Here is a 6,976-nt window from a genome sequence, read left to right as displayed (position 1 = left end):
ATATGGACAATTTACTACATTTAAGAATTGTATTTCTTTTTTTTGAGTACAGCTTGAACAAGGAGGTGTGACCCAACTATCAGAAACCCATTACTCAACTAAAGGGAGCGCAAGGGAGATCACGATAGGCAAGCAGCAAAGCACCTTTTTTAGAGATAGCTGGGCGGTACTTATTGGTCATACCTTCTTAATTAATGATCAGGATCACTAGGATTTTTATGTGTAACTTGATGGGTAAAGCGGAGGTGTTTTCATGGGCAAGCGCGCTTGCAAACAGCTGTGATGAAAATCGTTAAGAAATCGTTGAATTCAATTAAGCATTTATTATATGTTCAAATCGCAGAACTTAAGTCCTTATGATGGAAAACAATCAAATTGTATACCCTTGCAGAAATTAATAATCAAACAAATTACCTCTTAATGAGGTATGGGGGGTCGTGACGATCGCAAAATATGATTTCTTTATTTCCCGCTAACCAAAAAGATTCATCTCGAGCTTCTATTGAGAAGCACCAATAATACACCAATACACCAATAAAGTCCCCAAGACTCCAAAACCAAAAAGGGATTCATATATAAATAAGTTTTTCACCAAATTTAGTACTTCAATTCAGTACATCCTCAAATTGAGAACACAAATACTCATTTAGAGAACGTCTTAATTTCTCTTTCTTCTTTCTCTATCTCTTTCTCTTCTTTTCACAAACAAAGGGACTAACATTTTCATTTTGGAAAGTCCCCCAATAATAACATTAGAACGGAACATTCCAACATTCGTATTTTCAGTAAGAACAAAACTGGGCTTATAACCTCGGACATTTATCACTACCGGCCCCAAACAACTTTAACACCCGCAAACGCCTATTACGCTAAAACATATCTAGCGAACTTATTATACCCGTTACTCGTAGAGTAAAAGGGTATACTAGATTCGTCGGAAAGTATGTAACAGGCAGAAGGAAGCTTTTCCGACCCCATAAAGTATATATATTCTTGATCAGGATCACTAGCCGAGTCGATCTAGCCATGTCCGTCTGTCCGTCTATCCGTCTGTCCGTCCGTCCGGATGAACGCTGAGATCTCGGAAACTATAAGAGCTAGGCTATTGAGATTTGGCGTCCTGATTCCTGAGCTTCTTACGCAGCGCAAGTTTGTTTCAGCAGAGTGCCACGTCAACTCTAACAGATCGATAATAGAAAGATATACATACGATCCACAAATTTGCTACCGAAATTCGGTATCAGTGGCAACAATTCAGCGTCTAAAGGAAAAATATAGTCGAGTGTCTCGACTATCAGATACTTGTTACTCAGCTAAAGGGAACAAAAGGGAGATGGACACATACAAGCACCAAAGCGATGTTGTAAAGCGCCACCTATACGCGATTCCATTATATCGTAAAGTGAGCGGCATACAGATAAAGGCGTTATGGGCATTTGTGTGCGTTAGAGTGGGCGTGGCAAACTTTTTTTTATAGATATTGACGAGACCAATACATTTCAGTTAATATTTGTATTCTAGCATTTGAGTTGTGGGCGCCACAGCTTTGGGCGGTTGTGGGCAGACGGACATGGCTAGATCGGCTTATGTGGTCGGAAACGCTTCCTTTTACCTGTTACATACTTACATGCATACAACGAGCATACAACTATAAAATATATGTCTATATTATCTTTGGTATAACTATGTAAAATATTGAAATTAACCGCCAAAACTTTTCCTGCCTTGTTAAGCATACGCTCTTGTCGCTTGCTGCGTCGCAGTAGTAATAAATTAATTTTAATGGAGTAAAGTCTATAAGCTGCTCCTGAGAAGGAAGTTGCTGGCCTGAGACAGGTAATTCGCAGTTTGCTTATTTGAAGAAAACATCTGGCGTTTGGTAATTTTATAAACGGATCACGGGAAAGCATTGACCCCAAATAAGACTACGAAATTAACAAAATTTAAAGTTCTGAAATCTAAAAAGGGTGCTATACTCCATAGTAGAAGAGAATATGATAGAAAAATGAATATTTCCGATTGTTTCTATAGTCGTCTGATTCAAAGACATATAAGAACGGATTTTATTGTATAAGTATCGGGTATTATCCCAACAAAAATAAATATTAGAACGTTTGTTACCATAAATGTTCATAAATACCATAATTTATAAAATACTCCTCCTTGTAGATTAAAATAACAGTTTGGATTGTGTTTAGCGACACTTCGAAACAGCAGAACAAAAAGATATTTTAAAGAATAAAATCAGCTTCATTTGATCAAAAAAATGTGGAACGCTTCACGATTTTGCGTGTCATCCTTGCGCAGGGGCCATGCTAATCTTCTCTGTATCGTTCCAATTTTAGTATATGTTCTGCCGAAGCAAGAACAACGTCAGATTGTAAAGGGCCTTATATATACAAACTAATCGCAGAAAGTGCAGTTGGGAATTATAAAAATCAGGCCACGTTTAGGGACCTCTGGCGGTGGTGTTTAAATGTTTCCCTGTTTAACCAAGTAGATGGCGCCCAATTCTACATGTACAGATTGATGTGTAATTGAGTAAGATTTCGATTTGTTCACGGTTTTACATGCATTATACAGACAAATTGGTTCTAGCGACCTCTGGCGGAAGTCGACTGAAACACTTGCACTTTACACTTTCTAACAGTGGCAGAGGAATTTTTCTGCTCTGCCACTGTTAGAAAACGTTACATCTTAACATTTCTGTTAAAAAATATTGCATTTTTATACCCGTTACTCGTAGAGTAAAAGGGTATACTAGATTCGTCGGAAAGTATGTAACAGGCAGAAGGAAGCGTTTCCGACCCCATAAAGTATATATATTCTTGATCAGGATCACTAGCCGAGTCGATCTAGCCATGTCCGTCTGTCCGTCTGTCCGTCTGTCCGTCTGTCCGTCTGTCCGTCTGTCCGTCTGTCCGTCTGTCCGTCTGTCTGTCCGTCCGGATGAACGCTGAGATCTTGGAAACTATAAGAGCTAGGCTATTGAGATTAGGCGTGCAGATTCCTGAGCTTCTTACGCAGCGCAAGTTTGTTTCAGCAGAGTGCCACGCCCACTCTAACGCCCACAAACCGCCCAAAACGGAGGCTCCTACAGTTTTCATGCTAGAATAAAAATTTTAACTGAAATGTATTGTTCTCATCAATACCTATCGATTGACCCAAAAAAAAGTTTGCCACGCCCACTTGAACGCCCACAAACCGCCGACAAACTTCAAAAAATCGTAAATATGAACGCAGATATCTCGGAAAATATCAAAGATAGAGAAATGGGAATTCAGATTTAGATTCCGTAGGCTTGAGCGCAGCGCAGGTTTGTCACGCGAATATGCCACGCCCACTCTAACGCCCACAAACCGCCCAAGCCTGTGGCGCCCACAATATTCATGCTAGATACAAAATTTTAACTGAAATGTATTGGTCTTGTCAATACCTATCGATTGATCCAAAAAAAACTTTGCCACGCCCACTCTAACGCCCACAACGCTTAAATCTGTCTACCGCCGGTAGGTGGCGCATTTCAACCTCGCTTTGCTGCATATCTCCATTTTCCTTTGGTCCTTTTAGCTGAGTAACGGGTATCTGATAGTCGAGGTACTCGACTATAGCGTTCTTCCTTGTTTAGCTTTATGAAATTGAAGGAACAGAGAAGAGCGAGTATGGTAAAAAAAAAATAGGAGCAGAAAACAAACAATTTTTATAGCGACTTAAAGTTAGAAGGTTGCTTTAAATAAAAGTACGCCACGTCCACAAACGTCTATAACGCAAAAATCTGTCTGACGCCCACATGTCCAAGTATTGTCATCGCCGCTGGGATGCGCCTGGCAATCTCGGAAAAGGTCGTATTGTAGCTAATATACCTATGTCCATCTCCCTTGCGTTCTCCTTGTCTTTTTAGTAACCTGCTTTGAATTTCTTTTTCAAGTTATATGGCGATTTACATAAATTTAGAAAACTTATTCTATTAATGCACGACTGAAAAAATCGCAATATTGAGAAGGTCAATAAATTAAACATTCAATACGTTGAGCCAGAATATGGTAAAATTTGGTATTTAATTTTAGAAAAAATATAATGGTGATGAAAAGTGTGCATCCAATTTAGATAAAACCGTTCCACTTTGGGAATACATTTTTGATCTCTATATTAATTTATACTTTCTTGACTGAGCCAACTGAGCCAAAAATTCCATGGAAAGCTTAAAAGTCTCACACAAATCGCAGTCATTTAAGTGTCACGAAAATAAATATGTTTGCCAATAAATATAATACTTAACTTAAATTTATGTTATGTTATGTTAGTGGCAGAGCAGCGGGACTATACTCTAAAGTGCGTTCATATCGGTTATTGAAACTCAATTCCGCTCCCTTATTTGTAAAATCAATACATAATTATTGTTGGAAGTCTACAAAACGCGGAAAATAAATATATGATATGATTTTATTTGCGGTTGAGCCAGGAATGAGTTGTTGCGCATCCTGAAATCTTTTTTCCGTTAAGCAAAACAGCCTTTTTAATAAGGGCATACATTTTGTTGTGCTACTGCCGACGGTAGGACAATAATATAGTAATTATTCGAATATTGTGAGTAAAGTACGAAAAAGTATCGACTGTCCACTAGTTCTAGCACTGTCCCCATGTTCCATCCCACACTTTACTTCAAAATTAGTAATGGCTGGAGGCCAATGTTAGGATAGTTAATATATATGTATGTACTCTCACTGTTTATTAATAATAAATTATCACATATTAACGCATTACCGTATAATTTTTAAAATAATTATTCAATGATACGGATACAAGTATCATATCTTGTACATATTTTTGTCAGTATATGGTCAAACTAGAAAAATACAAGTTATTATTTTTCAAATCTATTTAATCTATTCCATCTAACATGGCTCCACTGGGCGTTCAGAATTCCGCGCTTTGTGATTCTGATTCAGATTGTGTTCTCTTAATTTTGGTGGGTTTTTCTTAAAGTCCGCGAAAACTTGGTGTAGTAATCCGTAGTCCTTGTAGTAGTCCCTGTTTCGAGGTTTCAAACTCCACAATATACACACATTTCATCAATGTACATCCACCAATCTGTATTTACTTCTTGGCATACAAATTAATACTTTAACTTGTAACTTTAAGTTGCATAGCATATGTTTTGTAATGTATGTAATTCCAATAATATTTGTTTATGCTTAACTGACTTATGAATTTCTTATAGAAATTTCTCTAAATTATTGCAAAATTTTCACATTAACATTTATTGCAGTTGGGTTAAACGTGATTCACTTTGAGTAAATCCCATTAATCGCTTCGATTTAATTGATTGCGTTAAATAAGCTGTGTAAAAAGAAACAAAAATGTTTTATTTTGGGCTAGGCCCATTTTGGTTTTTACGCGTTCTTAGTTCGCGCACTATTTTTATTTGTTTTTTCATGGATGGAAAACTTGAATTAGTAAATTAAAAGTTGTTTCGAATTTTGTAGAGTATTTGGTTTCGTGCATCCTTTTATCATTGTGCGGGTAAAAAGCGTTACGCGCGCCAGGGCGAGTCGCGCCAGGGCCGCCGCCTCATCCTCCACGGCCGCCCCGCCCTCTTCTTCCGTGTCCTTTATTCATCTGAAAATACAAATTAAAAGAACGCTAACACATTTTAAGGCTTGGCTATGGGGGTACTGCAACAGTATCAGTAACCGCATAATTAAAAATTATCTAACCTTACCCTTTTTCTGGCGAGCAATCAAAAACAATATCCAAAAATGTCCCTCCGATTATGCGAATAAGCCCGAATTAAAAACCAAAAGCAGGCGGTCCCAGGGGTGCGTTTTTCGGGTGTCGATATACACACTCGATTTATGAAATCGGAACTGGTTCAATATCGCACGTAAATAGGATCCACTTGCTAATTTCCTTATTTATTTAACAATTGTGTTAGTAAGGTAGCTTGTCAACGACTTGATAATTTATTCGGCCTTATTGAGCATTATGATGTGTCCTTTGAGCTAACTATACCCCTGAAACTACCTTCTGGGACTCCAAAAATGAGTGGGAGTCATAATCATAAATTGAAAATGGAAGCGCGATGGAGCTGCAAAAACATGTACGGTTAAGATGCATCGAAATCGCCTTTATCTTAATTTAAAAAAAAAAAATAAGAAAGACAGGGAAGAACTAGGACAAATAAATAAATTAGCTGACACTTCTGATTGTCTACAAGAGTGTCTAGGGAGCTTTCACCACAAAAACAATATGGTCAATAAATAGTAGAATCAATAAATGATAGGGGTTACAAAGAAATTAAAGATAAGATTGCAAAGTCGTTATTACTAGTGGTGCACTTTTGGTCAGTGCAATTCCATTTGGCCACTTTGGCATACCCCTGTAACTACCTTCTGGGACTCCAAAAATGAGTGGGAGTCATAATCATAAATTGAAAATGGAAGCGCGATGGAGCTGCAAAAACATGTACGGTTAAGATGCATCGAAATCGCCTTTATCTTAATTTAAAAAAAAAAAATAAGAAAGACAGGGAAGAACTAGGACAAAAAACGAATAGTAGAAGAGAAGAGAGCAAAGGTCGCAAACCATTTTAATAAGAATAACGGACAATTTGCCTCTGCTAAATAGGACCCAGTTCTATTTATTTCTCTTCTTAGATCTACCAAAAAAGGCCATTAAAAAGGAAATTTAAAACTATTAAAATATACTTGTTTATGTTTAAAATGGTCCCACGCCGTAGATGGAAGTTTCTGTTAGAGTTTGACACCTTCTTCACAAAATTGCATTATAAAATTCTTCCAAGGCTCAATTAAGGTTGTGAGATATTTTAAAGTACTAAGTTGTGGGCAGCCAAAATTATTTGTTATCCAAAAAAATGGTAGTCAACAAAATTAAAAATTTGTAACCTATTCCCACAGTTTTTCGTTGGACTAAGGATCTTAAATAAAACAAAATCGTTGTGTCTCCCTAAGGATTT

General features: G+C 37.3%; 1 non-coding gene across 1 annotated transcript; it reads right to left on the bottom strand.

Annotated features, from left to right (window-relative positions):
- Positions 1-2,262: 2,262 nt before the first annotated feature.
- On the bottom strand, positions 2,263-2,369 carry LOC119561127. The gene has a single exon (XR_005221071.1). It is a non-coding gene; the product is annotated as a U6 spliceosomal RNA (small nuclear RNA).
- Between the last annotated feature and the right edge of the window lie 4,607 nt (positions 2,370-6,976).

The sequence above is a fragment of the Drosophila subpulchrella genome, unplaced genomic scaffold (genome assembly GCF_014743375.2).
Source record: "Drosophila subpulchrella strain 33 F10 #4 breed RU33 unplaced genomic scaffold, RU_Dsub_v1.1 Primary Assembly Seq354, whole genome shotgun sequence".
NCBI lineage: Eukaryota > Metazoa > Arthropoda > Insecta > Diptera > Drosophilidae > Drosophila > Drosophila subpulchrella.
Note: the sequence above shows the minus strand (reverse complement) of the source record. Positions and strands in the feature narration are given on the sequence as shown.